At 46.8% G+C, this 10172-nt stretch overlaps 1 protein-coding gene across 1 annotated transcript in view; it reads right to left on the reverse strand.

Annotated features, from left to right (window-relative positions):
• The window catches only part of NACC2 (NACC family member 2), a 66746-nt gene extending 57124 nt beyond the window's left edge, over positions 1 to 9622 (reverse strand). The window contains exon 1 of the mRNA XM_066580502.1: positions 9587 to 9622. The gene's annotated coding sequence lies outside the window, so the exon portion shown is untranslated. The remainder of the gene's footprint in view (positions 1 to 9586) is intronic.
• Between the last annotated feature and the right edge of the window lie 550 nt (positions 9623 to 10172).

A 10172-nucleotide genomic window follows, 5' to 3' on the forward strand; every position in this document is an offset into this window, starting at 1 on the left:
GCCTCTGAAGTTGTCGTTTAGCCTTAACTTTTGACAAGGATGTCTGATTCAGAAAACCCGATATATATGTATAAAGCGTGGAATCTCAATGGTTTGACAAAGAGCAACACCCTCTGTTAGCCCATCGCCGGCCCACAATTGCTTATGTTCGTTTACAGTATTTATGTGCTGAGCTTGGTTCTGATGCGTTATTTAGCAGATTGGTTGTGGTGCTGTATTTGTATACTGAGCTTGGTTCTGGTGCCCTATTTAGGAGATTAGTTGTGGTGCTGTATTTATGTACTGAGCTTGGTTCTGGTGCCCTATTTAGGGAATTGGTTGTGGTGCTGTATTTATGTGCTGAGCTTGGTTCTGGTGCCCTATTTAGGGAATTGGTTGTGGTGCTGTATTTATGTGCTGAGCTTGGTTCTGGTGCCCTATTTAGGAGATTGGTTGTGGTGCTGTATATGTGCTGAGCTTGGTTCTGGTGCCCTATTTAGGAAATTAGTTGTGGTGCTGTATTTATATACTGAGCTTCGTTATGGTGCCCTATTTAGGAGATTGGTTGTGGTGCCGTATTTATGTGCTGAGCTTGGTTCTGGTGCCCTATTTAGGAGATTAGTTGTGGTGCTGTATTTATGTACGGAGCTTGGTTCTGCTGCCCTATTTAGGAAATTAGTTGTGGTGCTGTATTTATATACTGAGCTTCGTTATGGTGCCCTATTTAGGAGATTGGTTGTGGTGCCGTATTTATGTGCTGAGCTTAGTTCTGGTGCCCTATTTAGAAGATAAGTTGTGGTGCTGTATTTATGTACTGAGCTTGGTTCTGGTGTCCTATTTAGGAGATTGGTTGTGGTGCTGGTCTTTATGTACTGAGCTTGGTTCTGGTACATTATTTAGAAGATTAGTGCTGTATTTACATACTGAGCTTCGTTCTGGTGCCTTATTTAGCAGATTGGTTGTGGTGCTGTATTTGTGCACTGAGCTTGGTTCTGGTGTGTTATTTAGCAGATTGGTTGTGGTGCTGTATTTGTGTACTGAGCTTGGTTCTGGTGCTGTATTTATCTGCTGAGCTTAGTTTCTGCTGTATTTATGTTATGAGCTTGGGTCTGGTACCAAATTTATTGTTGCTATAAATATATATATATATGCGCCTGTATTCTGCTTTATTATCTCCTCCTCATGACAGGTTGGGGGCACAAAAAGAACAGGGTACCATGTAACCTAAGGCTGATCCTGGAGGGGTCCCCAGTTCGTCCTCATTGCTAATAATCAGCAGCTCTTGCATCTGAATGGCTGCATATAATAGTACTTTTCCCAAATAGCGGAAGGGAAAATGAGCAGCCGGCCACAATTTCTCCTGGCAAAATCTGCTATTTGGCGGGGTCTCAGAAGTCGGACCCACGGCAAACAGGCGATCGCTGCGGCGACTCTCATTCCACATTCACCGGGCATTTAGTAAATATTACAAGTCTTCTATTAGGTACTCAACTGATGCCTAATCTGTAATCCTCTCATCACCATTCACAGAAGGCATAGCGGCACAGGGCAAAGATTATCCCAATAATGTACTAAATGCCCACCGGCTTCCCTGCTTGCAGACAGGAAGGGGGCACCTAATCGGTCTTTACAAAATACATGGGCATGGCTGCAGGTTAAAAGCAGATTAGGTACAATAGGACGGAGCCAGCCAATAGCCGGGAAGGTAGAGGACTGCCAAGAGTATTACGAAAATCCACAGTAAATACGAGTCCTTGAATCGTCTTCTCCAGTCACAATGCAGAAAAAAAATGGATCCTATAGTTGTATTTCTTTCGGGGAAAGCTGAGTGACAACCAATATGGCCGCTCCCACAGAACCTGTCACTCAGCTTTCCCAGACTCCTAAATGGAATCTTTAGACATGGGCTGAATGATTATTTAAAGGGGCTGTCCCACCAAAATAAGTTATCCGCTATGGACAAAATAGGGAGTAACTAGCTGATCAGAGGAGGTCCGACCGGTGGGACCCTCTCTGATGACAAGAATGGGGGTCCTGAAGGCTCTTGCATGGATGGAATGGGGCTGCCGGAGATCGAGTTCAAGCCTCAGCTATCTCTGTCAGTCCTATGGAAATGAATGGAGTGGTGTTGTGCATGTGGGGACCTTGGGACCCCTGGTTCTCAAGATCAGCAAGGGTCCCAGCGGTCGACGATCCACTGATCGCCTAGTTATCCCTTATTCAATGTATGTAATGCCCACTGTGCTCTTCCGCACTGCACCAGAAGAGGGCGCCGACAGCAAGGGTGGATCAAGTCATTATTACATATTATGATTAACCTCCTCAGGGTGTTCTATGGTAAGAACATTTCCCCCTAAAATAAAGAGAACCACTACCAGTAATGAGTGAAATAATTCCAGGGCTCCAGGAAAGCTGTGTAGGAGCCTTATTGGTTGCACCCAGCTTTCCCACACATCAAATAATAAAAATCATGTTCAACAGCTATTAAAACACTCAAGGCAGGTCTACTGTGCTACCTTATGACTCCAAGAGCCCACACTTCATGATAAGGGAAAGAGCGGTGCAGGTTGGAGTGGCCTAGGGGCTTTGAAACAGTCATGAACTGCAAGTAGTGATGTCATGGTGCGCAGTATGATGACATCACTTAAATGTGAGAAGTTTAGCCAATCAAGCAACTTAGTATTAAAAGTTAAAGGGGTATTCTGGGATATTTTTAACTTTTGCTATTGATGACCAACATGTCATCACTAATGATCGTCAGGGATCCCCGACAATTAGCGGATTCTCGATGCCCCTATCGCTGTGGACAGTGGAGAAAGCAGAAGGCGCCGACTATAGCGCAGCAGCCCAGGTCGGTATTGCATTGAAGTCAATGGCAGCTGCACCTGCAATACCAACCTGCAATATCACTGGGAATCAGCTGATTGGGGGGATTTCCTGCTGATCATCTATTGATGACTTGTCGGCCATCAATAGCTAAAGTGAGAAATATCCCGGAATACCCCTTTAAAAGTACAGAGCCCCCTCTCCAGAGCTTTAGGGCTTCCCAGTATAGCCATTTGTTTGTCAAAAACCAATATCTGGGGGTCTTGTATTTTGGATTGTGCTCCGGCCCCCTCCCATCTATATATCACACGGCTTGTATTCAGATACAGGTTATTCTGCAATGAATTCTGAATTTATGGTTAATGGGTGTTACATATCCAGGGAGTGCATTGATTAAAACGAGCGAGGTTGGTCATAATTGAGGTCAAGCTGTAAATTAATTAACTGCCCCGGTACCTGCTCCAGAAATCTACATGGACGTACAGTCAGGCAGATGTGCTGTGGATTCCAGCCGGCGATGCAACCGCACAGACATACAACTAATTCATAACCAACTGATAAGCTGCAGACACTATATGGGCTTCGTATAGGGAAACTGCGGCCGAGTTATGGGGGGCAGGGGCGTAACTATGGGGGGTGCAGGGGATGCGGTTGCACCCGGGCCCAGGAGCCTTAGGGGGCCCATAAGGTCTCTCTGCTCCATACAGGGAGCCCAGTACTATGAATAAAGCATTATAGTTGGGGGCCCTGTTACAGGTTTTGCATCGGGGCCCAGAAGCTTCAAGTTATGTCTCTGTGCAGCATGGTTTAGGTATGGGTACGGGTATAGATACAGATAGAGGGGGGGCCCCAGCTCACCTTTTGCATCAGGGTCCCTGAGCCTTTACTTACGCCCCTGATGGGGGGCACTGCGGTTTGCAGGGATATGGGGGTGTTCTTATGAAGGAAGGCTATGGCAGCTGGCACTTTTATAGAATCCTGGGAACACAGACCATAGCTGGCAATGTTAAGGGGCACCGACCCCGACTGACACCGTTATGGGGGAAACAAAGCATGGCTGGCAATGTTAAGGGCCGCAGACCAAGACTGACACTTGTAAGGGGGCACAGACCAAGATTGGCACTGTTATGGGGGGACAGACCATAGCTGGCAATGTTATGGGGGAACAGACCATGGCTGTCAATGTTATGGGGGAACAGATCAAGAATGACACCACTATGGAGATACAGACCATTCCTGGCAATGTTATGGGGCACAGACCAGGAACGACACCACTATGGGGGCAAAGACCATTCCTGGCAATGTAATGGGGCACAGACCAGGAATGACAGTTTTATATGGCACAGACCATTGTGGGGACACAGACAATGCCTGGCAATGTAATGGGGCAACAGTCCAGGAATGACACCACTATGCGGGCAAAGACCATTCCTGGCAATGTAATGGGGCACAGACCAGGAATGACACTGCAATGGGGGCACAGACTATGCATGACAATGTTATGAGGCACAGGCCATTATGGGGACACAGACCATGCCTGGCAATGTTATGGGGCACAAACCAAGACTGACACTGTTATGGGGGCACAGACGATTGCTGGCAATGCTATGGGGCACAGAATAAAAATGACACTGCAATAGGGGCAAAGACCATGCGTGACAATGTTATGAGGCACAGGCCATTATGGGGACACAGACCATGCCTGGCAATGTTATGGGGCACAAACCAAGACTGACACTCTTATGGGGGCACAGACGATTGCTGGCAATGCTATGGGGCACAGAACAAAAATGACACTGTTGTGGGGGCACAGGCCATGCCTGGCAATATTATGGTCTCACAAACCATCGCTGACACAGTTATGGGGACACAGACTATGGCTGGCAATGTTATGGGGCACAGACTAAGACTGATACTGTTAAGGGGGCACAGACTACAGCTAGCAATGTTATGGGGGCACAGACCATGCCTGGCAATGTTACGGGGCACAGACCATGCCTGACAATGTTACGGGGCACAGACCATGCCTGACAATGTTACGGGGCACGGACCATGCCTGACAATGTTATGGGGCACAGACCATGCCTGACAATGTTATGGGGCACAGACCATGCCTGACACAGTTATGGGGCACAGACCATGCCTGACACAGTTATGGGGCACAGACCATGCCTGACACAGTTATGGGGGCACAGACCATGCCTGACACAGTTATGGGGGCACAGACCATGCCTGACACAGTTATGGGGCACAGACCATGCCTGACACAGTTATGGGGGCACAGACCATGCCTGACACAGTTATGGGGGCACAGACCATGCCTGACACAGTTATGGGGGCACAGGCAGGACTGACACAGTTATGGGAGCACAGACAGGGTTGACACAGTTATGGGAGCACAGACAGGACTGACACAGTTATGGGAGCACAGACAGGACTGACACCGTTATGGGGACACAGACAGGACTGACACTGTTATGGGGGCACAGACCATGCCTGACCCAGTTATGGGGGCACAGACCATGCCTGACACAGTTATGGGGGCACAGACCATGCCTGACACAGTTATGGGGGCACAGACCATGCCTGACACAGTTATGGGGGCACAGACCATGCCTGACACAGTTATGGGGGCACAGACCATGCCTGAAACAGTTATGGGGGCACAGACCATGCCTGAAACAGTTATGGGGACACAGACATGCCTGACACAGTTATGGGGACACAGACATGACTGACACAGTTATGGGGACACAGACATGCCTGACACAGTTATGGGGACACAGACAGGACTGACACCGTTATGGGGGCACAGACCATGCCTGGCAATGTTATAGGGGCACAGACTGTGCCTGACACTGTTATGGGGGCACAGACATGACTGACAATATTATGGGGACACAAACCATACAGTAGCTCTTTTAGATTTCATTATTTGTGGTTTTCTACAAGGAAATGCTCAGATATGACCGACTCTGCCGTTCATAGAATACAGCCTGAAGTAAGCGTTAAGCATCTCTGACCGGCTGATGCGCACCAAAGCGGTGGCGTTAGGAGGCGCAATTCCCTCACTGCCCCGCTATATCAGCGGAATGACCTCTGCTGTAAACGGAGCTATCCCGGATTACAACGTTATATCAGAGAACTGCTAATAACGCAATTCCCAAATGTGATTAGCCGCCCTCACTTCGCAGCCACCATTGTGGATAAGTGTTTTACAGGCCGCTATTTGTACCCTCCGTACTGCAGCACGTTGAGCAGGATCCAAGTAACTGACACTGCAGCATATAGCAGGAGATGTAATAGGTGCAGACAGGTACGGGGAGCGGCCCGCCCTGCCGGAGGACGGGGCAAGTACAAAATGTGTCATCTACAATTCTGGGTCACCAAGTGATATTCTGACGCTCACCGCCTTCATTCCTGGACATCACAAGGTCAGACAGAAGGTTTATCGTGCCACAGAATATGCAGCTGCCACGTCATCAGTTCTCTCTTAGGGTGTAATCACACGGGCGAGAAAATCGGGCGAGATTGGCATATTTACATGGAAAAAAAAAATCACAGCATGTTCTACGTTCGTGCTAGTCTCGCCCGGAAATAGAAGTGCGGTCTTCCGCACAGTAAACGGATGGAGTGTCCGTGCGCTGTGCGATACAAGTCGCGCACGAGAATGTCGGGCGCAACTCGCTGTCGCCCGTGTGAATGCACTCTTACAGCGGTTTATGCTTTGTCACAAAAAGCATGTACAGTACATGGAGAGGACGTATAGAAAATGGCGCTGATACCAGTCTGCGCCAAACATGTATCACATCATATAAATACGCTATACATGAAATAGACCACATGGTTGCTGCATAGCTAGTACAGGTAATATATGGACCTTCTGCGAATACTCGGTGCAGTATACATTATATACACAGGCTAAGGGTCTTCTACACGGGACGACTGTTGGGGTAGCACCGAACAACCGTCCCGGTAATCGCCGCTCAGTGAATGGAAGTGGAGCGCGCCGCAGATCGCTCCAGCCGCCCGCCTCCATTAACGTTCATAGATGAATGGTTGTCTCGTTCACACGGGCCGATCGTTATTTGATGCTCATGCCTGCAGAAACTGAATGACGAACGAATTATCATTCAGTCGCTGTGGGCATCTACACGGCCCGATCATTCACGTTCCTACGATCCAGCGTAAATCTGACCGGGCCGTGTAAAAGGGCCTCAGTAAATGGGAACAAAGCAACCTACATAGGAGTACATATAGTACAGCAGACGTGTTATAATATATCATACGGCGTACACAGAGGTTATGCATCACTGCGGTATATGGGGGTCATCCAACGGTACAGAACAATATACAGATAATATTCCACATCATAGTACATGGTGACCCAGTATAGTATACATGCATGTTCACACTAAAGTATATGGTAGTATAGTTTATTGTAATATATGGTCACACAACACATATACAGGGTATGTTCACACTACAATATATTGCAGCATTGCATTAGGACAGTATATTCCAGTATCCGCCAGCATACAGAAGTATATTGCAGTGTCCTATAGTACTATATATGATGCATATATACAGTATAGTTTTATTATATGCCAGTATCATACAGTACTTTATATGGGGACACAATATAGCAGACCTATAATATATGGTGGTATAGTATAGCGGTTGTATATGCTAGTATCCTATATTATATGGGCACAGAATATAATATATATACAGTATATGTTCACTTTACAGTATATAGGAGTATATTTTAGTATCTTACAGTATATGGTAAAATGAAAAACGTTCACAGCTTATGGTGGTTTACTACAGTGTTAGTATAAGCCAATAGCCCACAGTACTGGGTACACAATATAGCACATACAGTATATATTAACACTACAGTTTATAGTATTCGTACTAGTACAGTATATTGAGTATCCTACAGTATATGGGAGTACATTTCAATACCCTACAGTATATGGTGGTGTAGTAGTGTATATTATTAGTATATGCCTGCATCCTACAATATGGGCATACGGTATAATACAATATACATATGTTCACACTACAGTATACAGTAGCATAGTATTAGCATATTTTAGCATCCTCTAGCATATGGCGAGTATATTCCAGTATATGGTACCATAGTATTATATAGTTTTACCATATGCCAGTATATAACACATATATGTCACAATACAGTAAATGATGGCTCAGTATAGTGTTAGTATATGCCTACAGTTTATGGGGACACATATAGCACATATACCGTATGCTCACACTATGGTATATGGCAGTACAGTAAACAGGCATATAGAGGTTATGTATAAGGAATACACAAGAGAATATCCAATGTAGATATAATACCCCATGTTGTAGCACATGGTGTTGCAGTATAGCACACGTTATGTAATATCACATAGCAGGTTGCAGTACGAAGCCATCCTGCGTATACAACAATGAGGAGTATTATCTGCACATTGTATAGCCTCTCCCCGTGTACTGCAGTGATACATAACCAGCATTATATACCACCGTATACTGTAGGGTAAGCATCAGCTTGTATATAGCGTGTATTTAATCCTGGCACGTCTAGGGGTTAGGTGACACCCTAGTATATGGGGTCCTAGCATGGCACACCGACGTCTGCACACTGCAGTACGTGCTGCCATAGTATAGCACTGCAGTACATGGGGGACGCTGCAGTCTGTACAGGGTAGTAGTGCTAATGTACGGTAGCACATGGCGTATACTAATACGGCACCCAGACATGTAGCAGACTGTGTGACACTGCGGGGATGAGACCGCGTTCTGTTCAGACAGCGAGCTGCACTGTGCTCTGTCATACTAACAAGTTCCCTCTCCCTCTCGCCCGTCTTATCAAACACGGGGGGTGCTGTTTTCACCAAACTCAAAATGTGCCAGGATCAGCAAGAACAGTGGCAGACTTGCAGTGACTTGGCTTGGAGGCAAATTAATTAGACATCAGGCTATCATTTGCCCTCGCGCTTATACAAAAAGACACTGACAAGAACCATCTGCGCTTCCAGACAGCCAGTGGAGACTAAACTGCCTCAGCTGCTGCGGAGCTCTTGGGGGGAAAGAAGCACACGTGTCAATCAAAGTTGCCAATTGACAAGTCAGCTCGTGCCCTGCGGTAACCGATCGCGGCATCGGAAAAGCTTCCAACTCTCACAAGGGCCTTATTATATACCGTCACCCCCCTGTCTGCACAGCAGCTGGGTGCACAACATGCAGATACCAAGCAGACAGCATATGGCTGGTACAGACACTGGCAGTCAATATACAGAGTCCAACGCCATATTGTAACCCTTCAGGAAAAAAAGATTTTAAAAAATCAGATTGCCTAGATATTAGGAGCGGTTCAGGATACGCCGCTGCATAAATGTGGCAACGCCAACTGCCCTGTCCTGCAAAGTGCATACTTTGGCAATACAAGAGTTAGCAGCTAATTCCATATAAATACAGGTAAGCATGAAGCAAAAGATGACAAAGGGTTAATACTGCCTCATGATCGAGGCTCGGAAACAAACCCGATTGTCAGGACAGGGTACGAAACTGAGCCTAACTGCTATGTAATGCCATAGCCTGCCCACAGCTCCCTGCCAGGCTGAACGTTACAGAGCTACTGAGAAAGAGAAGGCCGGCAGCCTGGTCCAAAAGCCCCAAGAAATCATCCCCCCTCCCCAATAAAAGTACAAAGCCATAGAGGATCTTACAAGACATGCGGCGCAGTTCCTTGGCTCGGCTCAGTCATTACCTAGTATGGAGGAACAGTCTGCGTGTGTGTTTTCTCCCTCTGTCTTGTGCAAGTTAGTCTGTGAGTCAGCATTAACACACATGAGGAGATCAGGAGCCCTGCCGAGCTTGATGCAATGAATGTAGACTGGGAAAAAAAAAAAAAAAAAAAGAAAGTGAATTTTGTTGGACTCGAGCCCTGTACTGTAATTCAATTGCCTTTACTTTTCAATTACTGCATAGAATACTGGTAGCCAGAGGCAGAGGATGTGTAAGCATTGCTTACTGCTTACTGCCTGAGATTATACAGACATGGGGGGCTCTGGTGTATAGGGGTCCGAGTGCTGAGGATATCCCTGCTAGAGGCCTTTATCAAGACGTATGGTCTCAGGCGGCGATGAAACTGTAACCTGGAGCCGGCCCAGGGCTAACTGAGCGCAGAACAGTCAGCACCATGGGGTTTGCTTGGCCGGGCATTGAATGGCCGGTGTTATCAAACATGTCCAGATAGAGAGTCCAGGATCAGGTCGGCTCTTAATCTGTGGCTCTTGGTTGCCCACAGTCTTCTGACTGGTCCTATAGCCTTTTCTTAAAAGGGTTGCAGCAGA

The sequence above is a fragment of the Eleutherodactylus coqui genome, chromosome 10 (assembly GCF_035609145.1).
Source record: "Eleutherodactylus coqui strain aEleCoq1 chromosome 10, aEleCoq1.hap1, whole genome shotgun sequence".
In the NCBI taxonomy this organism is placed as follows: Eukaryota; Metazoa; Chordata; class Amphibia; order Anura; family Eleutherodactylidae; genus Eleutherodactylus; species Eleutherodactylus coqui.